We start from the raw sequence: 23,466 nt of genomic DNA, 5'->3' as shown, positions 1-23,466 counted from the left end.
GAGGTCAAGCACTTCATAATAAGAATGGCATTCCGTCCTGGTTTTGTTAAAAACAAGTTTCTCTTTTAGTGAATTTGCCTGTCAGGTAAAACCTTCATATCAGCTGCGTTTTCCTGGAGAACCAGATCCATGTTTTGGTAAACATAGCAATGGAATGTGAGGTTATTGATAAGGACAGATTCGCATCTCGCGAGAGGGGCAATGAGAAACAGGTGACCAAGAAACTGACAAACAGAGTATAACATCCCATTCACGTGAATACTTCATATAAAAGTGGGAGATCACGAGGATCTCGTCCATTTTGCTTATGGCCGAGATTAGGAGAGGACCTTGCTGGTCATCCCTGCGAACTGAGGCCTCATGACAGACTGAATCCAGCTCCGGTTGGCTGCACAGTCCAGTCCAGGACTTCAGGTGCCAGCTCTGCAGTTGCTGGGGCTTTCAAGATTGGTTTTGTATATTTTGTATTATTTTCTCTATTCTTACTAGTAGCATTAGTAAAACATTTTTAATTTTTCCAATTCTCTTCTATCTATCCTTCTTTCCCTCCCAATCACCTGTCCTGAGTGGGAATGGGGGAGAGAGAGGGGCTGAAGGTGGGGGAGAGGGGGCTAACAACACATCTGCCATGGTTGTATTGTCACCCCACAATCAAAACCCTTGACACATTCTTTATGAAGTACAACTCAATTACCCATCTTTCTTTACTGTACTTTGACTGTGAAGACTCATCCTCCATCCATCTTCCAGAGCTGAGTGATGTCCATGAGGCGCAGGCTCAGAGACACCTATGAGCCAGGGCTGGTGTGCCCAGGGTGCGGGATGGAGGTGCGTTTGGCCTGCAGAGAGAAGCAGGATGTGGGACAACGTAGTGACAAAGTCCCTGAGACACCATCTCGTCATTCTGCGTGGCTGAAAATAGGGTTGTTTATATGATTTGGACGAAAAATGAGAGTTGCTGCAGGTAGTGAATTGCGTTTGCCAGCTATGCCTTTCTTTCCTTTTAGAGGTGCCACAGTGAGCAGATGACTTGTAAAAATTGTTACCATTTTAGCAAAATGTGTGTTTGTGGGGAGATCCAGATGTTGCTCTCAGCATCCCGCTGTCATTGTTCCGTCTGTACAGATAGTTTGACTTGAATGGTTGGTAGCAGTGTATTGTTCCCTTCCTAGCGCCATCTAGAAACTCAGGTCACCGCACTCATTCCTGGCTCTCCCAGTTTGATGTCTCCTCAGAACATGGCAGTGGGGTGGTGCCACAGATGGGTACACTTACCTGCTCGTTTTGCCCCTCTCAGGCTTGCCTGGTGCCCACCACCGAGACGGTCCGTGTGCGGTACTTCATGGACAGGCTCCTGGAGCGCCGGCGCCCCGTGATGCTGGTGGGCAACGCCGGCACGGGGAAGTCTGTGCTGGTGGGGGACAAGCTCTGCTCACTGGATACAGACGCCTATGTGGTGAAGAAGGTCCCGTTTAACTACTACACCACCTCTGCCATGCTGCAAGGTAAGACAATGGCTGAGATGTGGGACTTCTGCCTGGCAGGTCACCAAATTCCTGGGGTGTCCGTCGGGGTTTGGAGCTGGGTGTGCACTGTGGGCACTGCACTGGCACCCACTGACTCTTAAATCCCACTGTGAAACTCACTGGTCCGCAGACTCCTGGTTTTATGGAAAATGGCATTTCCCAACATGAGGGATTGAATTCTGAACACCACGACTCTGGTTCAGGGCTGTGCAAAGCACACACTTAAATCTGCTGCTGTTCTCTACAGCACACAGCTCGTACTTGACTTGAGGTGTGTCTTTAATACGCTTGAATTTAAGCCCGTGCTGAATAGAATGGGTTGCTTGGCTGGGATCTAAGCTGTCCTCAGAGTGCAATGATGGGAATTGCATCCCAGTTGTCAGTGAGGACAGTGCTAATGGGGATGTGCAGGTGCTGCTGGTTCCTGGGCTGTCCCCCGCATCCTGATGCAGCCCCGTGTGCTCCCACGGAGCGGGTGCCACATCCCACCGCCCCAGGGGACACGGCTGCTGACCCTGGGAGGCTCTGACCTGGGGAAGCCCATGAGAATATCTTTGATGAGGATTTTGGCACATCAGTGAAAGATGAAGTTTGAGACCAGGATAAGGTCAGTTCTGCTGTGTAGTCTTTTCACAGATGAAGAGAAAGAGGGAATTGTTGAAAAGTGACTCATTTTGGAATGGTATTTTCACTTTCAGTTGACCTAAAGAGAGAGGATAATTTTCTACATGTATTTATTAATCAGGAATGAAACAACCTTGCTTGTTTTGAGTTGAACAACAGCTGTGGGTCACTGTAAACCAAAATAACTTCCTTTATGGAGTTTGGTCTGACCCAAGTGTCCTGAAATCCCTTTACTCCCTCTACAGGACCAGCACCAGTGAGACCAAGGTTTTAACCTTCACCATGTGGGTTTTTCCTGGCCAGGTGGCCCTGGGGCGAACACGCTCACGGCCATGAGCATCACAGCCCCGTCTGTGCTCTGCTGGGCTCCCGGCACTGCAGATGTTTTAAGGAAGGTGTCAGAGTTTAAAGTTGCCCTGTGGGACTGATCCACTCGCAGAGGTGACAGCACAGGCTCAGCCCACGCTGTGTCACCTGGGGCTGTGTCGTGGAGTCACGGCAGCTTTCTGGGGCAGGTCTGAAGGGTTTTGGGTCTTGCTAGTGTGTGATGGCTGCAGTCTCCCTCCTCCCTCCCAGGTGCCCCTTTGCTTTTTTCCCTGTGTTGGGGTCTCTGCAAAATGCCCTTGAGCTGCTAAATGGGCTGAGCTGTCTGGCAGTCTGTCTGTCTGTCTGTCTGTCTCTCTGTCCAGCTGCCTGGGTGGGGGACAAAGATGCTGAGGGACCTAGAGATTCTTTCTTATGGGGAGAGACTGAGAGCTCTGGGGCTGTTGAGCTGGAGAAGAGAAGCTGAGAGGGATCTGATCAATGGGATCAATATCTCAGGGTGGCTGTCGGAGGATGGACCAGAGTCTGTTCAGTGGTGCCCAACGCCAGGGTGAGGGGCAGCGGGCACAGGCTGAGACACAGGAGGCTCCATCTGAACATGAGCAGAAACTTGTTTGCTGGGAGGTGCCAGAGCCTGGCCCAGGCTGCCCAGAGCGGGTGTGGAGTCTCCTTCTCTGAGACATTGAAACCCGCCTGGACCCACCTGTGTGATCTGCTCTGTGACCCTGCGTGAGCAGGGCTTGGACTGGGGATCTGCAGAGGGCCCTTCAGCCCAACCAGCCTGGGATCCTGTGATTCTGTGAATGTGCAGCCGTTTGTCTCCAGCTGGATGGGCGAGTGTGTGCAGGTGTTATTTGTACAGGCAGACCTGGCACCGTGTCCCTGGTCATGCGCTGTGGGCTGAGTCAGTGATTTTCTTCCCCTGCACAGAGGAGCAAGTTGTCTTGTGTGTGGATGAAGATGTGGTGGTGAGATTTGCATTGAGAAGCATGATTTATACTGCTTGGCCTGGATCCCTGCTGCTCATTTTTTAGAGTTAATTTGTCCCTTTTTGTGTAGTTTGTCACTTGGCTGCTTTATTCTTTTCCCCAGCAGGCACATCTTTAAATTTGTAAAACATGGGCACAAAGTAATTTTGGATTTTTTCTTACTTAAAAAAGATCCTAACCTGAGTTCCAGTAGTTCCTTAGACAAGGTGCCTGTTGCTGCAGAGATGTATAAGATGCAGCCCTTAGGGGAAGCAGAGTTGTTGTTCAACCCATCCCTGCATCCTGTGGCTTCCAGAAGCGCCATGTGCACAGGGGTTAAAAGGAGCCCAACACTCTCTCTGCCTGAACCTGGGGCCAGTTTGGGGATTTTCTGTAGTTTATTGTGACTAAATACCACATTCTGTGGCATTTGCCCTGGGCCTCGCTCTGCTTCGTGCCCTCTTGGGCCTCTGCCCCTCCATCAGATGTAGCCCTGACTTCTGTCATTCAGAGAAATTGCAATAAATCTTGTGGTTTTTTTTGTTTGGGTTCTTTTTTTCCCTCTCCCTTGCTCACCAACCAGAAGGTACGAGGTGTCCAGGCTGTTTCTTTGAGGTGCTGGTTTGAGTATGTGTCAGGATCTCACACAGACACACCGCCCCTTATTATTATTGTGAGATACGGCTTTGAATTAAAATACCACTTCCACGAACATGTCACTTGATCCCCAGTAATTGCATTTCAGTGTGATGAATCTCTTGCATACTTGTTTAACCTCAAAAAGGGCTGATTTTATATGTTAATTAGGGACTAATTAAATTTAAATTAAATGCTTATTTGAAACACTTAATTTAACTTGCTACCAGAAATTTCAAATATTGTGGTTTTATTGAACGGGGAGAGAGGCTCCGCTGAGGAAAGATTCATCATTTTTCGTAGCACAATCCATTCCTTTGTGCAGCAACTGTCTGTGACAAGAAATCAGCTGCGTTTTGAGTGGTGAGCAAGGCGAGCTGTCTGCAGTGCACCCAAGCAGGAAAAACCCAGCGTTTTGAAAGGTCTGTGATCTGAAACAAACCAACGGAATATAAATCTTCCTTAACAACTTTTGCACGTGATAATAAATGGCTTAAAAAAACTCCCAGTCCCGTTTACATTTGCCAGTCTTCCCTAATTACAAAGAATTGCTACTTACCGTGTGCTGCTTTATAGCACCTTATAGGTCTGTTGCCAACCCAAAACTGCTAATGAAACAAATTCTTCGAGTAAGCACAGGGCAGAAAACCCACCCGGGGTCTGGGCAGAGGAGCGTTGCTTCCGTTTGCTTTTCCACTTACTGAGACAGTAAAGGTTGCCTGGGCTGCAATCAGAGGAATCAATAACCTATAGAACATGATGTGCAGCGACATGGGGTGATTTTTATTAAATATCAGCCCAGGATTATAAATATTCCCCACGTTTTATGAGCTAGAGCAACATATGACCCCAGCCTTCTGCTAAAACAAATTAAAGTCTTCCAAGGCTTTGAAATGCGAAACTGTTCTCTCCGTGCTTTCCTTTGCGTGTGCGTGACCCTACTTGAAACTAGGTGGTAATTTGACAGCTCGTGTTGGAATTAAGTCTTGTCACATTATCTGGAGGGTTGGGTAACGCTGGTGAGAAGATCAGGGAACTTATGATTATTTGATGCATTTAAATAAAAGTGTCATGTTGGTTGTTCTGAAGATGTCCAGGAATTTGGCCCTGAGATCGCCTATTTTTGTCTAACAGGGTAAAAGATGCATATATTCACAAAACCAGCAGCTTTGCTCGTGGGCTTCTGTGCCCACAGCATCCATCTCCCTTTCTCCATCGCAGCGCCCAGTGCCTGCTGCCCTGGCCACGCTGCAGTTGCCGCATCGCCGGGGCAGGCAGCAGGGGATGCTCACTGCTCTGGCACAGCCACCTCTGCAAGCAAGATTTCGTTTAAAAAATTATGCAGAAGAGATTCAAAAGGCTTTATCTTGCATGAAAAGCTCTTGTTTGCTCTGAGGTAGACATGTTTTGTAGCAGACGAAGTTTGTTGTATTTTTGTTTGGAAGGAAGAGTTGAGAGCTTTCTGATTTAAGTCAAACCAAAGTGCTGACCAAGGGTCCCTGCAGGGCTCCCAGCTGCACCGTAGAATCATAGAATCAGTTTGGTTGGAAGAGACCTTCAGGATCATCGAGTCCAACCGTAACCCAGCTCTAGCACTCTAGTCCCTGAGAACCTCATCTCCACGTCTGTACAACCCTCCAGGGCTGGTGACTCCAGCACTGCCCTGGGCAGCCTGTTCCAATGCCCCACAGCCCTTTGGGGAAGAAATTGTTCCCCAGATCCAGCCTTAGCCTCCCCTGGTGCAACTTGAGACCATTTCCTCTGCTCCTGGCGCTTGTTCCTGGGGAGCAGAGCCCGACCCCCCCTGGCTCCAAGCTCCTTTCAGGCAGTTCAGAGATCAGAAGGTCTCCCCTCAGCTCCTGTTCTCCAGCTGAACCCCCAGGCCCCTCAGCTGCTCCTCATACAGCTGCAGCTGGGGGACATCTCAGCTCCTTGAGGGGCCGCTGTAGCTACACACAGCACAGCATTGAGCTGGGCTGAGAAATCATTTTTATTTTGCAGCAGTTGCTCTCCCAGTAGATGAGCTTTGCACCTCTGCCTCCCTACAGGTATGCTTGAGAAACCTCTGGAGAAAAAGGCTGGTAGGAATTATGGCCCTCCAGGTACCAAGAAGCTCGTGTACTTCATTGATGATCTCAACATGCCCGAGGTGGACGCTTACGGGACAGTGCAGCCCCATACGCTGATCCGGCAGCACCTGGACTACGGCCACTGGTAGGAGCCTGCTTGGGCTTGGTTGTCGGAGACCTTTTTGTTCAGCTCCAGTGCTGGGGAGTGGGTTTGAGAGAATCTCAAAGCGTGGGTCCCTCTTCCCATTGCATACTGCTGGGCTAGAGCTGGTTGGGAGGCTCTGGGTGAACTGAGAGTTGAGCACCCTCAGGGCTTCCCCTGTCCCCAGCAAACAAATTCACTTAGAATCACAAAACGTCCTGAGCTGGAAGGGACCCGCAAGGATCATCGAGTCCAGCTCCTGTCCCTGCACAGGACAACCCCACAGTTCACACCGTGTGTCCGAGGACGTTGTCCATCGCTTCTTTAATACCGCTTGATTGCTTACTCATAGCTGGGTTGAGAGGAGCTTTGCTCTGCTCTTGCTGTGGCTTGTGACTGTGGTCCCAGTGCAAAGCCTGCGAGGGGAGCGCGATGCTCGGCCTTGCTGCCCCGCGACGCTGAGAGCAGAGGCGGCTGTGGATTTGGCCTCAGCTGGGGTGAACCCCCCTGCTGTGAGCACCTAACATTGTCTTCTGTCAGGCAGCAGCAAACAACCATTATCTAGGCAGAGGTGATTTGAAGGAAAAGCAGTGACTGTTTTGGAAGGAGATTGGTGTGTTTTACACTTTAGCCAGCAGCTCTGTGTGGGACATGAATATTTGCATCTCTGCACAGGGAATACAGGGCAGGGACGCATTGCAATTTCCACTCTCCTCAGCTGTGTGCATGCCTGAGCTCTGCCAAAAGCTTCCGAGGAACAGAGACAGTGGAGCGGAGGCAGAAATCTTGGGCTGTGGGTGTCAGGGAAGTCAGGCAGATAGAGGGTGAGGGAGCTGCGAGGGAGCGTTGGAGGCACAAGGGGCTGCAGCGAGGAGTAGGGGGATGCAGTGAGGCGCAGAGGGATGCAACGAGGTGTGGGGGATGGAGTGAGGCATGGGGGATGCAGCGAGGTGCGGTGGGATGCAGCAACGTACAGGGGATGCAGCGAGGTGCGGGGGGATGCAGCAACGTACAGGGGATGCAGCGAGGTGCGGGCGGATGCAGCAACGTACAGGGGATGCAGCAACGTACAGGGGATGCAGCGAGGTGCGGTGGGATGCAGCAACGTACAGGGGATGCAGCGAGGTGTGGGGGGATGCAGCAACGTACAGGGGATGCAGCAACGTACAGGGGATGCAGCAACGTACAGGGGATGCAGCGAGGTGCGGTGGGATGCAGCAACGTACAGGGGATGCAGCGAGGTGCGGTGGGATGCAGCAACGTACAGGGGATGCAGCAACGTACAGGGGATGCAGCGAGGTGCGGGCGGATGCAGCAACGTACAGGGGATGCAGCGAGGTGCGGGGGGATGCAGCAACGTACAGGGGATGCAGCGAGGTGCGGTGGGATGCAGCAACGTACAGGGGATGCAGCGAGGTGCGGGGGGATGCAGCAACGTACAGGGGATGCAGCGAGGTGCGGTCGGATGCAGCAACGTACAGGGGATGCAGCGAGGTGCGGGGGGATGCAGCAACGTACAGGGGATGCAGCGAGGTGCGGGCGGATGCAGCAACGTACAGGGGATGCAGCGAGGTGCGGGCGGATGCAGCAACGTACAGGGGATGCAGCGAGGTGCGGGGGGATGCAGCAACGTACAGGGGATGCAGCGAGGTGCGGGGGGATGCAGCATGCTATGGGTCCCCTCCCAGACACATCGAGGCCTTCTGCCCATGTGCTCAGCAGTGCCCACTGGGCACTGTATTGCATGCAGGAAGTTATCATCTCACCAATATAATAGGCTCAGGTAGGATCTCTCAGCAAAGCATATTTTATTAACGATTTTGCAAGGTCGGGTGTTCCACCTAAAGGTAGGCACACAAAACAGGGCAAAAAGCCACTGCTTATATCCACCCCTAATCCCAACTGCAAATTCCCTCCCCAGTTCCCCGTTGGTTGGGTACGGCAGGGTTTACAGACTACCTGACACTTCCTAGCTGCCCAGGCTCAGTTTACCTGTCTCACGACTCCATTCTAATAACCCTTCCCATTATTTCTTTATTTTCATTGAAGGTGTGTTTTCTTGACTGTCTGAATTTTAACCACTGGAATGGTTTTCAATTCCTCCACACCCGCTCTGGGCAGCCTGGGCCAGGCTCTGGCACCTCCCAGCAAACAAGTTTCTGCTCATGTTCAGATGGAGCCTCCTGTGTTTCAGTCTGTGCCCGCTGCCCCTCACCCTGGTGCTGGGCACCACTGAACAGAGTCTGGTCCATCCTCTGACAGCCACCCTGAGATATTGATCCCATTGATCAGATCCCTCTCAGCTTCTCTTCTCCAGCTCAACAGCCCCAGCTCTCTCAGTTTCTTGTCACAAGAAAGGTGCTCCAGATCCCTTAGCATCTTTGTAGCCACCGCTGGACTCTCTCCAGTAATTCCTTGTCCTTCTTAAACCAGGGAGCCCAGGACTCCCTGTCCTCCCCCGGCAGCAGCAGCCTGCTGACCCTTGTCATGTCCCACCTGGCGCTATGGTTGGGGGAAGTGTGACTGAGATTTGTCAGTCCCCTGGGTTGGAAAAAAGTACATACAATCCTGAAGGTCCACAAACAAAAGACCTTTATTTTTTGTAGCTTGGTCCAATTGGCAAATGACTCAGTGGCAGAAGGATTTATGTTACTTAAGCTCAATCGATAAACAGTTTAGCAGCGAAAAGATTCACATGAAAGAGTTTTGTGGCACAAGTGGGGCTCTAAACCTTATGTTACTGTATTACTCACAAAAAGGAAGGCAAAGAAATAGGAATATAGGAAGGAAAGAGAGAGGAAGAAAAGAAGGGGAAAGGAAGGGGGAAGGAAATGGGAAGGGAAGGAAAAGGAAAGGGAAAGGAAAGGTCTCACCACCCTTAGGGCTCCGTGGTGTGTTTGAGGGGTTTGTAGTCTCAGGTCCAGTTCCTATGCAGGAATGCTTGGGTCTGTAGTCAGGGTTCAGCACCCTGTGGTGTGTGGTTCGGTTCCCGTGGTCAGCCCGGTGGGTGGAAGGGTCCCCAGGGTGGCACCCTGCCCGTGCTGGCACAGGTTTTATAGGGTTTATAGCCCTCGGGATCACCTGGGCTTTTGTGCAGGCGTCACTGGGGGTGATTGTGGAAGATGGGGGAGGCCCGAAGGGTCTCTCAGCCTGGGCCTTGACACCGTGTCGGGCCTGTCAGCGCACAGGCTGCGTGTCCTTCAACACAGCACTGCCTGTGTCACCCAGCCTTTGTCTGTGGCTGTCACCTCGGCCTTGACTTGTAAATCACCATTCACCTGCTCACGATGGCCCGTCTCCCATGACTGGGTGTTGCAGGGCTGGGTTTGCCACAGTGTTTGAGAGTCACCCTTGTAGTCTCTCACACCCTGTCCCGGGTTGGGATCAAACCAGAGACACTCCTGCTGTTTTCTGCCATTTCCATGCAAGTGAAGAGTATGGCCCAGGGGCTTTGCTCAGTGCTTATTACTGATAGAAATATTAGCTACAGGTTGTTGAAGCTGAAGGATTTCCACCAGGAGCAGGACTCGCGTGTGCCAGGCCGTGTACAGATAGGCCGGCAACCTGGGCCTGGGCCTCATCTTGCCAAGACGCAGAATTTGACCCCCTGAAGACAAGCGGCCTCTGGCAGCCCAGGGACACGTACTGAGAGAGGCAGTGGCCGTGGTCACTGTGCTGCTGCTTGTGTTTTGCCCGAAGGTACGACCGGACCAAGCTGTCGCTGAAGGAGATCACGAACGTGCAGTATGTGTCGTGCGTGAACCCGACGGCGGGGAGCTTCACCATCAACCCTCGGCTGCAGGTAAAGCCCTGCACAACGGCAGGTGCATCGCTGGGTTTATTTTGGGGTGGATCATTTAAACGTGAGGTTAGAGGACAACCACTGGCAGATCCTGCTGTTGTTTTATCAGTACAAATGGCACGAATCTGTCGAGTGACTGTGATTCCTAATAGTGAAGCACCGAACTGGGTCCCTTATTCCCTTGTTTGTTTTTCCTCGCATTCTGCAGCTCCGTCAGAGGAGGAAGTCAAAAGTTGCCAGCCAGCTTAACACCTACTTTCAGGACAACCTTCTGGTCCGTACAGGCAGATTTTGCCTTCATTTAGCTCGTATTTAGCTCTGAAGCATGGTGCATTAACGCCGCCTGCTTTCCAGAATTGTCTGATGCAGCTGTCAGTAAAAAGAGGTGTGGGGGAGAAACCCAAACGAAGAAAACAGACAAAACTAAAAAAAAACCCAAGCCACACCAAAACACAACAACAACAAAAACCCCAACAAACCCCAAACCAAGCAACCAAACAAAACCAACAAAACAAAGAACACCAAAACCAACCAACCAACCAAATCCCCCCAAAAACCTAACCGAACAAAAAAACCCCAAGCCAAACAAAAAGCAGTTCAAGCGCTGCTGATAACAGAAGATTTGGGAAGAGATCTTAAACATTAGACTTTGATTTTTGGGAGCTGCCAACCGATGGAGGGACTGGGTAGCAGTGAGCAAAATTCATTTCATCATGGAGAAACCTAATGACCAGAGTCAGCTTGGACCCTGGCTCCTCTTCAGCAAGGTGTGGAGTTAAAATGAAGTGTCCCATGGGCAACTTTGCAAGTTCCAAATTAGTAAAGAGGTCCTCTGGGAGATGGCACCTTCCAGGGGCTGCTCTTAATAGAGACAGTGACTGGGCTTTGTCAGAGGTCGGTGGGACCTTCAGAGCCCTTTGGCTCTTCAATGGACTGCACTTCCAGTGTAGCATTGGTGAGATGCAGTTGAAAATCCCTGGTTTAGTGAGCAGAGTGATGTCACTTCCCACCTGAGCTCTGCTGGCAAACTGGGAGAGGGAAATAACCTTGTTCAGGTGGACTGCAAATCAGAGAATCATAGAACAACCCAGGTTGGAAGGGACCTCAAAAGATCATCTGGTCCAGCATTTCATGGGAAAGGGAGCCTAGATGAGATTATCACAGCAAATCCCCAAGGGCATTTTGCTTGAAAGGTGTTTTTCTACCTCTCTGACCTTTCCATGCCTTCCTTTCTCTCCCTCAGCGTCACTTCTGTGTCTTCGCGCTGTCCATCCCTGGGCAGGATGCCTTGTCCAGGATCTATAGCACCATTTTAACGCAGCACCTGACAAGTGGAAATTTCTCGGGGGCTGTGCAAAAATCAGCTCAGCAGCTGATTGCCCTTGCCCTGGGACTGCACCAGAAAGTAGCCGCTACATTCCTTCCAACAGCCATCAAGTTCCACTACATTTTCAACTTGAGAGACTTCTCCAATATCTTCCAAGTAAGTGCAGTTGCTGTCCTGTGGGACTTGAAGCTTGTCCCGATGCTACAAGAGGCTGCGGAGCTGTGTTCCTCTAGCTCTGGTGGGCAGAATGCAGTCTCCTACCTAAAAATGACACAGCACATGTGTGCCCTGAGTAAAGTGGGTGACCTTAGGCCATTCCTTAATTCCTTGTTAGTTTTGGATGGATTCCAGAACCATTGCCCATGGCTTTGAGAAGCTTAGTTACTTTCCAGCCTCTTGTGGTCAGCGGGGAGGGATGAGTAGTTCCAGATGGATGTGCAGGTTTGGGGTGGGTTGAAACGCCCTCTGGCTGTAGAAGGGACCAGCTGAAGGGAGCTTTGGGCTTCCGACTTCAGCACTTAAATGACTGATGGTGAGTGCGATGGAGCTGCGCTCATCTTTGGGAGCCTCAGTTCCACACGTGTAAATGTGGGGATTAATGGCACTGTTCCACCACACAGGCAAATTATTTTATTGTACTGAAGCAGGTGGTGGATAGTTAGTGGGTTACTGGCCCTGAAGTTAGATCCAGCTTAGCTTGTTGGCCTGTACTGGCATGTCCTCTTAGCTTCTTGACGGTCAGATGCTCAGTATGTGCATGAAGGGTGGCATTTAAAAAGGTGATAATTGAATCAAACCCAGCTTTGACTTAATTGCTAAAACTGAATTTCCACCAGAGCCAGTTCTGTACCAAGGGGAAGTTGTTCAGATTTAGAAATATTTTCTTCCAACAACGGAGAGACTTTTTTTTCCCCTGAAATCTCATACTTTGAAGCAGTAGATATTACTGCTCAAAGAGCCTTTCAGAGTTTAAGGCTGATTAGTAAAATTTGAGAAGGTTCTCAGCAGCCGAATCGAGAGGTTTGGAACACCATAAACTCTTGTAGAACCCCGGTTTGTAACTTGTTGCTGTCCTTCTTAACACCTGTTCTCCTAAGTACGTACTGAAAGTTTGGTGCCTTGTGGTCTGGTCCATCACACAAGAACTGAAGTAATGACGTAGTGGGAAATGCAAAAACAGGGCCTTGAAAAAGTTAATAACTCTTTTGTGCCAAGAAAGAATCAGACCTGTCACTTATGCTCAGCTAAACATCAGCAGCTTTTGATGTTAGATGTGGGTCGTGTTAACTCCTGACTTCTAGTTAATCTGTGCTTTGAAAGGCAGAGAGAGAAAAGCAGCATTTCCATGGGAAGCTTTAATTTTAACTGTAACCTGCTTGAAAGGTGCTCAGGTTGTGGGATATTAGGAAATGTCCTGCCAGGTCTGGATGCTGGGGCAGGAGCAGCGACTGAGCTCAGGTGTTGTTTTGTTTATCACGTGGCTTCAGGAGTGGGGGAGTCTGGCTCCTGGGCTTCATAATGTTTATTGAAATAGTGGTCCAATTTTTCTTGAAATCCTTCCTTACCTTTTGGATTCATTCTTGATTATTCCTTCACATTAAATATTCTTGAGTTTTTGAGATCTCCTGATATCCTGTTTGTCCCTACGGGAACACAATTTTCTTCCTGAAATTGAGTGTGAAAGAAGCTCTGGACTCCGGGAATGCATTTCCATGTGTTACTTTCATTCAATCTTCATAAACTCATAATTTAGCTCACACTCTCTTGTCCAAACCCTTCTTGTGCAGTGCTGGCTTCAAAGTCAGGTCAGGCTGATCAGCCAAGTTTTGAATGTTTCCATGACTGGAGTTCCCATAACCTCTCCGACCCTTGTCACACCACTAAACCCACTCCACGGTGAAGCTGATATATTTTTATTTCAGTTGGAATTTCCCTTCCTGCAGTTTGTTACCTCTTGTCCTTTTGCTATACACCTCCAAAAAAAATTGGCTCAGTCTTCTCTATAACTCCCTATTAGGTAGTTGTAGACAGAGTGTCGAGGGTTAGGATTGCGGGGTGACAATCAAACCCTGGCAGATGTGTTGTCAACCTCCTCTGCCCCCCACTTCCCCCTTTTGCCCCTCCCTCTCCCCCCTTCCCACTCAGCACAGGCGATCGGGAGGGAAAGAAGGACAGAGAGAAGAGAGTTGGAAAAGTTCAAGATGTTTTACTGATGCTACTGATAAGAACAGAGAAAATAATACAAATATACAAAACCCATCTTGTAAGTCTCAGCAACTGCAGAGCCAGCACCCAAAGTCCTGGATCAGACTCTGCAGCCAACCGGAGCTGGATTCAGTCTCTCACTGGCCTCAGTTCGCAGGGACGACCAGCAAGGTCCTCTCCTGATGTCGGCCATGAGCAGAAGGGAAGGAAAAAGGCAAAAGGGAAGGAAAAGGGACGAGATTCTCGTGATCTCCCACTTTTATATGAAGTATTCACGTGAACGGAATGTTATTCACCGTTGGTCAGTCTCTCGATCACCAGTTTCTCGTTGCCCCTCTCGTGAGATGTCCATCCGTGCTTATCAATAAGTTTGCATTCCCTTGCTGGGTTTAACCAAAACATGTGTCGGGTTCTCCAGGAAAATGCAGCTGACATGAAGGCTTGAGCTGACAGGCAAATTCACTAAAAGAGAAACTTGTTTTTTACCAAAACCAGGACATTCCACCCCTTATCATATGACATTCACTGAATACTTAAACCTTATCAATACAATCTATCAATACAATCTAATTAATCACTACTACTATATATATATATATATATATATATATATATATATATATATATATATATGTACATATATACACAGGAGTAATTAATCAGTGGACCATCCTTTGAAAAGTTCATTAAGTTCATTTTGTCACCACAGTCTCCCAGGGCAGGGAAAATGGTCCAAGTGCATCTTATGACCACTGTTTGTGGGTTAAGGACACCAACTTCGAAGAAGGTGTTGGGCGCCACTCGAAGAAGCCAGCGCTGGTTTCATCACCATTGTCTTGATCTGAAAGACACATCCAAAAGAATAGGAATTATTCTCTCACCTTTCTCGAAGACTTCTTTCGCTGTGTCGCCCCATACGATGATGTCATCAATATATTGCAAGTGTTCTGGAGCTTCACCTTGCTCCAGCGTGGTCTGGATCAGTCCATGGCAGATGGTAGGACTGTGTTTCCACCCCTGGGGCAAGCGATTCCATGTATACTGGATGCCCCTCCAGGTGAAAGCAAACTGTGGCCTGCACTCTGCTGCTACAGGAATAGAGAAAAATGCATTAGCAATGTAAATTGTAGCATACCACTTGGCTGCCTTTGACTCCAGTTCGAATTGCAGTTCTAGCATGTCAGGCACAGCAGCATTCAGTGTGCTGTAACTTCATTCAGGCCACGATAGCCTACAGTTGGTCTCCACTCGTCACCAGACTTACGCACTGGCCAGATTGGGCTGTTAAAAGGTGAGCGGGTCTTACTGATCACACCCTGGCTTTCCAATTGACGGATCAGCTTCTGGATAGGAATCAGAGTCTCGACTGGTGCGATATTGCCGGCGATGCACCGTCGTGGTAGCAATTGGCACCTGCTGATCGTCAACCATCAGCAGTCCTACAACAGAAGGGTCATCTGAAAGACCAGGCAAATCAGACAGCTGTTCAATTTTCTCAGTGTCCACAGCTGCTGTACCAAATGCCCACCTATACCCTTTTGGGTCCTTAAAATACCCTCTCCTGAGGTAGTCTATACCAAGGATGCACGGAGCATCTGGACCAGTCACAATGGGATGCTTTTGCCAGTTCTTTCCAGTTAGGCTCATTTCAGCCTCTACAACAGTCAGCTCCTGGGATCCCCCAGTCACTCCAACAATATTGATGGATTGCGTTCCTTTATAATCAGAAGGAATTATTGTGCACTGAGCACCAGTGTCCACTAAAGCTTTGTACTCCTGGGGTTGTGTTGTACCAGGCCATTGTATTTGTACAGTCCAATAAACTCTGTTATCCCTTTCCTCCACCTGGTTGGAGGCAGGGCACCTCTAATTCCTGTTTTGCACAGTCTCTGGGTGTGAATTAGAGGTTCCTTCAAGAGCATCAGAATCTCTTCTGCTCCTTTTGTAAACTGGAGCAGCCACCTTCCTAGGAGTTTTTCCTTTTATCTCACGTACTCGTTCCTGAAGTTCTGAGGTCGGCCTTCCATGCCACTTATTCATGTTTTCTCCCTGCTCATGTAGGAAGAACCACAGTGAACCTCTTTTTGTGGGCTGCCTCTGCCCTCTCTCTCGAGATTGGAAACGCCTTCTCCTAACAGCTGAAACATAGGTTTGTGCAGGTCGTGAACGGTACGAGTCTGCTCTGAGCTCTTGGATTTCTTGCAGCAGCTTTTCAAACCGGTCATCAGATTTTTCACACAGTTTCTCCACAGCGGAGACACAAGCCCGTAGAGAACCAGCAAGGCTGTCCTCAAAGTACCGGAGCTGCTCAATCACTTCATTAATTTCTTGTGCACCTCTAGCTGACCAGACCATTCCTGCCAATGACTTAGCATATGCAGGTGGTGCACTTTGTACAAATCTGCGCCACATAGATTTTGTACAATTGATTCTATCTGGGTCTGTCCCCTCTTGGCTGTTTGGTCCTAGATAGATGATCTCTCGCACAGCTCATTCTCTCAGGAAGTGGATACCTCTCTCCATTGTATTCCATTTCCCCAACTTGGATATACAATCTTCCTTGTAGGGAAATCTGACTTTCATAGCTGCAGGAGTCGGGTCCAGAGAGTAGCGGCATTAGACTCTCTTGAAATTGCCCTATCAATGGTGGAATCTTTTGACAGAGATCCCAGCTGCCTGGCTTCACCACCTTCTAATTCAATTGTTTCTGCCCCATTGTCCCAGCATCGCAGCAGCCAGGTTAAAATATTCTCGCCTTCACGACGACTGAAGTCTTTTTGCAGGTCTCTCAGCTCACCTGGAGAAAAGGACCGAGTGGTGGTCACTTCATCTCCACCCTGCCCTGATGATGATGCCTCTTGGGTTGATGTTGGCCCTGTGCCATCACCTGCTGCATGGGTGGTCTTTCTAGTGACTTTCTTACAACCAGCAACTGATGCTGATATGGGTTCACCATCATCTGATTCATTTCCAGAGTCTGAATGACTGTCACAGTGATTGCTGTGGTTACAGCAGCAACAGTGCCCAGTGTGTGAAGGCGGGGGGGCTGCCTTGTCAGCCTTTGAGGCTGGAGAGGTAACGTTATCTGCAGCGCCCTTGGCAGAGGAGCAATGCGGAGGAGCTGGAGCTTCAGCCTGCGAAGCCGCGGTTGGGGGGCAGTGGCTGCAGCAGCAGCTTTGGCTGTTTTGCCTTTTCTCGAGCGGCCAGGAGTGCTTTTTGCTAAAGCTTCCGAAGGCGCACCGCAAATCTCAGGACTAAAAAGAGACGCAAACCTCCTATTGAACCTCATTTCTCTTAACAGTAACACAAACTGACACACATTCAGCAAACCAGATAACACCATCACAGTTCTATCAAAGCTCCAAGGGTATTCAAAGTTCTCTAACACATTTGCAAACTGTCCCAGCGAAATCACAAAAGTATTGTTAGTCAGCCTTTCTAAAGATTCGCTTGACCAATTAGCAAATATAGAGCCATTCTGCTCTTTAATCTCTCCTGGAGGTTTTTCAAGGTAAAGCAAAAACGAGTGAAAATACATTAGCGGCTGCAGTATAATGAAATAAACCAGTGCCAAACCACACAGGATCATCATCACGACTAAATAATATCCGAATCAAACAGACGCGCGAGTATCACAACTCTATGAGCTAGCACCGTGCCAAGAAAATTGAAAGGTACGTCAGAGCAGTAGAAAAGCCAAAAATCTCCAAATTTACCCCGTTCTCTGGCCCCACATTGGGCGTCAATTATCTGTCGAGGGTTAGGATTGCGGGGTGACAATCAAACCCTGGCAGATGTGTTGTCAACCTCCTCTCCCCCCCACTTCCCCCTTTTGCCCCTCCCTCTCCCCCCTTCCCACTCAGCACAGGCGATCGGGAGGGAAAGAAGGACAGAGAGAAGAGAGTTGGAAAAGTTAAAGATGTTTTACTGATGCTACTGATAAGAACAGAGAAAATGATACAAATATACAAAACCCATCTTGTAAGTCTGAGCAACTGCAGAGCCAGCACCCAAAGTCCTGGATCAGACTCTGCAGCCAACCGGAGCTGGATTCAGTCTGTCACTGGCCTCCGTTCGCAGGGACGACCAGCAAGGTCCTCTCCTGATGTCGGCCATGAGGAGAAAAGGGCCGAGATCCTCGTGATCTCCCGCTTTTATATGAAGTATTCACGTAAATGGAATGTTATTCACCGTTGGTCAGTCTCTCGGACATCAGTTTTCTCGTTGCCCCTCTCGCGAGATGTCCATCTGTGCTTGTCAATAAGTTTCCATTCCATTGCTGGGTTTAACCAAAACATGTGTTGGGTTCTCCAGGAAAATGCAGCTGACATGAAGGCTTTAGCTGACAGGCAAATTCACTAAAAGAGAAACTTGTTTTTAACAAAACCAGGACACACACCCACACACTGCACCCCAAATCCTGCACCCCCAAATCCTCCAGCCCCATGTCCCAAACCCCCAAACCCTGCACCCTCAAGTCTTGCACCCTAATTCTGCCTCCCCAAGACCTGCACCCCCAAACCCTGCACCACTAAACCCTGCACCCCCAAACCCTGTACCCCAAATCCTGACCCCCACAAGTTGCACCCTAAAAACCTGCACCCCAAATCCTGTCCTACCAAACCCTTCACCCCAAACCCCTTCACCCCAAGATCCTGCTGCCCTAAACCCTGCACCCCAAAATCAAACCTCCCAACCCTGCCCCCCAAACCCTGTCCCCCTAAAGCCTGACCCCGAAACCCTGCTCCCCAAAACCCTGCTACCCCCAATCTTGCACCCCCCAACTCTGCACCCCCAGATTCTGCTGCTCCAAACCCTGCACCCCCAAATCCTCCAGCCCCACGTACCGATCTCCCAAACCCTGCACCCCACAACCCTGCACCCCACAACCCCTTCACCCCCAAATCCTGCACCCCCAGCCCTACCCAATAAAATTTCCACCCCCAAACCCTGCCCTACCAAGCCCCCCACCCCAAACCCCTGCACCCCAAGATCCTGCTCTCCTATACCCTGCATCCCCATATCCTCCTTCCCCTAACCCTGCACCCCAAAACACTGCACTCCAAACCACTGCACCCCTAAATCCTGCAACCCCAAATCCTGGCCCCCAAACCCGGCACCCCAAACTCCTGCACCCAAAGATCCTACTGCCCTAAACCCTGAACCCCCAAATCCTGCAACCCTGGAACCTGCAACCCCAGACTCTGCAGCCACAAATCAGGCCCCGCAAAATCCTTGCACCCCCAAATCCTGCACCACCTAATCCTCCAACCCCCTAACACAACCCCCTAAACCCTTCTCCCCAGGGTCCACTGTGACACCCTGGGGATCCCCCTTGTCCCCAGGGCCCATTGTGACACCATGGGGGACCCCCTTCTCACTGAGGACCCATTGTGACACCATGGGGACCTCCCCTTGTCCTCAGGGCCCATTGTGACATCCTGGGGACTCCCCTTTGTCCCCAGGGCCCATTGTGGCACCATGGGGACCCCCTTTGTCCCCAGGGCCAATTGTGACATCCCAGGACCCCCCTTTGTCCCCAGGGCCCATTGTGACAGGGTGGAGATCCCCCTTGTCCCCAGGCCTGTTGTGATGTCCCAGGACTCCCCATTGTCCCCAGGGCCCATTGTGACACCTTGGGGACCCCCCTTGTCCTAAGGGCCCATTGTGACATCCTGGGGACCCCCTTGTCCCCAGGGCCCATAGTGAAGTCCCAGGACCCCCTTTGTCCCCAGGGCCCATAGTGACATCCTGGGGACCACCCTTGTCACTGGGGACCCATTGTAACACTATGGGGACCCCCCCTTGTCCCCAGAGCCCATTGTGACATCCTGGGGAGCCCCCCTTGTCCCCAGAGCCCATTGTGACATCCTGGGGACCCCCTTTTTCCCCAGGACCCATTGTGGCACCATTGGGACCCCCTTTGTCACTGGGGCCCATTGTGACGTCCTGGGGACCCCCTTTGTTCCCAGGGCCCATTGTGACGTCCCCGGATCCCCCATTGTCCCCAGAGCCCATTGTGACATCCTGGGGACCCCCATTGTCCACAGGGCCCATTGTGACATTCAGGGGACAGCCTTTGTCCCTAGGGCTCATTGTGACACCGTCAGGACCCCTCATTGTCTCCAGGGCCCATTGTGACATACTGGGGACTCCCCTTTGTCCCCAGAGCCCATTGTGACACCGTGGGGACCCCCTTTGTCCACAGGGCCCATTGTGGTATCTAAGGACCCCCCAATTGTGCCCAGGGTTCATTGTAACATATCAGGACGTCCCATTGTCCCCAGGGCCCATTGTGACGTCCCAGGACCCCCCGTCATCCCCAGGGCCCATTGTGTCATCCTGGGGACCTCCTTTGTCCCCAGAGCCCATTGTGACATCCTGGGGAACCCTTTGTCCCCAGGGCCCATTGTGACGTCCCAGGACCCCCCTTTGTCCCCAGGGTCCATTGTGAAATCCTGGGGACCCCTCTTTGTCCCCACGGCCCAATGTGACATCCTGAGGACCCCCTTGTCCCCAGGGCCCATTGTGACAACCTGGGGACCCCCTTTGTCCTCAGGGCCCATTGTGACACCGTGGGGCCCCCCTTTGTCCCCAGGGCCCATTGTGACAACCTGGGGACCCCCTTTGTCCCCAGGGCCCATTGTGACATCCCAGGACCCCCTTTGTCCCCAGCCCCATTGTGACATCCAAGGGACCCCCCTTTGTCCCTAGGGACCATTGTGACATTCCAGGACCCCCAATTGTCCCCAGAGCCCATTGTGATATCCAGGGCACCATCCTTGATCCGCAGGGCCCATTGTGACGTCCCAGGACCCCCCTTTGTCCCCAGGGCCCATTGTGACATCCCAAGACCCCACTTTATACTGAAGGCCCATTGTGACATCCTGGGGACCCCCTTTGTCCCCAGGGCCCATTGTGACGTCCCCGGACCCCCCATTGTCCCCAGGGTCCATTGTGACATCCTGGGGACCCCCATTGTCCCCAGGGCCCATTGTGACATTCAGGGGACAGCCTTTGTCCCAAGGGCCCATTGTGACACCGTCGGGACCCCTGTTGTCCCCAGAGCCCATTGTGACATCCTGGAAACCCCCTTTGTGCCCAGGGCACATTGTGACCTCCCAGGACCCCACTTTGTCCCCAGGGCCCATTGTGACATCCTCGGGACGCCCCTGGTCCCCAGAGCCCGTTGTGACATCCTGGGGACTCCCCTCTGTCCCCTGGGCCCATTGTGACACCGTGGGGACCCCCTTTGTCCCCAGGGCCCATTGTGACATTTAGGGACCTCCCAGTTGTGCCCAGGGCTCATTGTGACATCCCAAGACCCCCCATTGTCCCCAGGGCCCATTGTGACGTCCCAGGACCCCCCGTCATCCCCAGGGCCCATTGTGACATCCTGGGGACCCCCTTGTCCCCAGTGCCCATTGTGACATTCCAGGACACCCCTTTTATCCCCGGGGCCCATTGTGACATCCTGGGGACTCCCCTTGTCACTGGGGACCCATTGTGACACCATGGGGACCACCCCTTTCTCCCCAGTGCCCATTGTGACATCCTGGGGACCCCTTTGTCCCCAGAGCCCATTGTGACATCCTGGTGAGCCCCCTTTGTCCCCAGGGCCCATTGTGACATCCCAGGACCCCCCTTTGTCACCAGGGCCCATTGTGACGTCCCAGGACCCCCCTTTGTCCCCAGGGCCCATTGTGACATCCCAGGACCCCTCTTTGTCCCCAAGGCCCATTGTGACATCCCCGGACCCCCCATTGTCCCCAGAGCCCATTGTGACATCCTCGGGACCCCCATTGTCCCCAGGGCCCATTGTGACATTCAGGGGACAGCCTTTTTCCCCAGGGCCCATTGTGACACCATCGGGACCCCCGTTGTCCCCAGGGCCAATTGTGACACCATGGGGACCCTCCTCGTCACTGCGGACCCATTGTGACACCATGGGGACCTGCCCTTGTCCTCAGGGCCAATTGTGACATCCAGGGGACCCTCTTGTCCCCAGGGCCCATTGTGACATCCTGGGGACCCTCTTGTCCCCAGGGCCCATAGTTGCACCCTGGGGACCCCCTCTTTATTCCCAGTGCCCATTGTGACATCCCAGGACCCCCCTATGTCCCCAGGGCCCATTGTGACACCATGGGGACACCCCTTTGACTCCAGGGCCCATTGTCACATCCCAGGACCTCCCAATTGTCCCCAGGGCCCATTGTGACATCCTGGGGACCCGCCCTTGTCCGCAGGGCCCATTGTGAAGTCCCAGGACCCCCTTTGTCCCCAGGGCCCATTGTGGCATCCTGGGGACCCCCCTTGTCACTGGGGACCCATTGTATACACCATGGGGACCCCCATTGTCCCCAGGGCCCATTGTGACATCCTGGGGACCCCCCTTGTCACTGGTGACCCATTGTGACACCATGGGGACCCCCGTTTGTCCCCAGGGCTCATTGTGACATCCCAGGACCCCCCATTGTCCCAAGGACCCATTGTGACATCTCAGGACCCCACTTGTCACTGGGGACCCATTGTGACACCATAGGGACCCCCGTTTGTCCCCAGTGCTCATTGTGACATCCCAGGACCTCCCATTGTCCCCAGGGCCCATTGTGACATCATGGGGACCGCCTTGTCCCTCTGGCCCGTTGTGGCACCGTGGGGACCTCCTTTGTCCCCAGGGCCCATTGTGACACCATGGGGACCCCTTTTGTCACTGTGGTCCAATGTGACATCCCAGGACCCCACTTTGTACCCAAGGCCCATTGTGACACCGTGGGGACCCCCCTTGTCTCCAGGGCCCACCGTGGCACCGTGGGGACCACCGTTGTCACTGGGACCCATTGTAACACTATGGGGATCCCCCCTTGTCCCCAGAGCCCATTGTGACATCCTGGGGACCCCCTTGTTCCCCAGGGCCCACTGTGATGTCCCAGGACCCCCCCTTGTCCCCAGGGCCCATTGTGACATCCTGGGGACGCCCTTTTTCCCCCCGACCCATTGTGGCACCATTGGGACCCCCTTTGTCACTGGGGCCCATTGTGACTTCCCAGGACCTCACTTTGTCCCCAGGGCCCATTGTGACTTCCGGGGGACCCCCTTTGTCCCAAGGGCCCATTGTGACACCGTCGGGACCCCTGTTGTCCCCAGAGCCCATTGTGACATCCTCGGGACGCCCCTGGTCCCCAGAGCCCGTTGTGACATCCTGGGGACTCCCCTCTGTCCCCTGGGCCCATTGTGACACCGTGGGGACCCCCTTTGTCCCCAGGGCCCATTGTGACATTTAGGGACCTCCCAGTTGTGCCCAGGGCTCATTGTGACATCCCAAGACTCCCCATTGTCCCCAGGGCCCATTGTGACGTCCCAGGACCCCCCGTCATCCCCAGGGCCCATTGTGACATCCTGGGGACCCCCTTGTCCCCAGTGCCCATTGTGACATTCCAGGACACCCCTTGTCCCCATGGCCCATTGTGAAATCCTGGGGACCTCCTTTGTCCCCAGGGCCCATTGTGACGTCCCAGGACCCCCCTTTGTCCCCAGGGCCCATTGTGACAGGGTGGGGACCCTCTTTGTCCCCAGGGCCCATTGTGACAGGGTGGGGACTCCCTTTGTCCCCAGGGGCCATTGTGATGTCCCAGGATCCCCCTTTGTCCCCAGGGCCCATTGCGACATCTCAGGACACCCCAATTGTTTCCAGGGCCCATTGTGACATCCTGGGGACCGCCCAGTTGTCCCCAGGGCCCATTGTGGCATCCTGGGTACCCCTTTTATCCCCGGGGCCCATTGTGACATCCTGGGGACTCCCCTTGTCACTGGGGACCCATTGTGACACCATGGGGACCACCC

The 23,466-nt window shown here is 52.1% G+C and overlaps 1 pseudogene; it reads left to right on the top strand.

Moving 5' to 3' along the window:
• Positions 1–17,766, top strand: part of LOC139826872 (dynein axonemal heavy chain 9-like) — an 83,738-nt pseudogene extending 65,972 nt beyond the window's left edge.
• The last annotated feature ends 5,700 nt before the right edge of the window (positions 17,767–23,466 follow it).

The sequence above is a fragment of the Patagioenas fasciata genome, unplaced genomic scaffold, assembly GCF_037038585.1.
Source record: "Patagioenas fasciata isolate bPatFas1 unplaced genomic scaffold, bPatFas1.hap1 Unplaced_5, whole genome shotgun sequence".
Taxonomy (NCBI): Eukaryota; Metazoa; Chordata; class Aves; order Columbiformes; family Columbidae; genus Patagioenas; species Patagioenas fasciata.
Note: the sequence above shows the minus strand (reverse complement) of the source record. Positions and strands in the feature narration are given on the sequence as shown.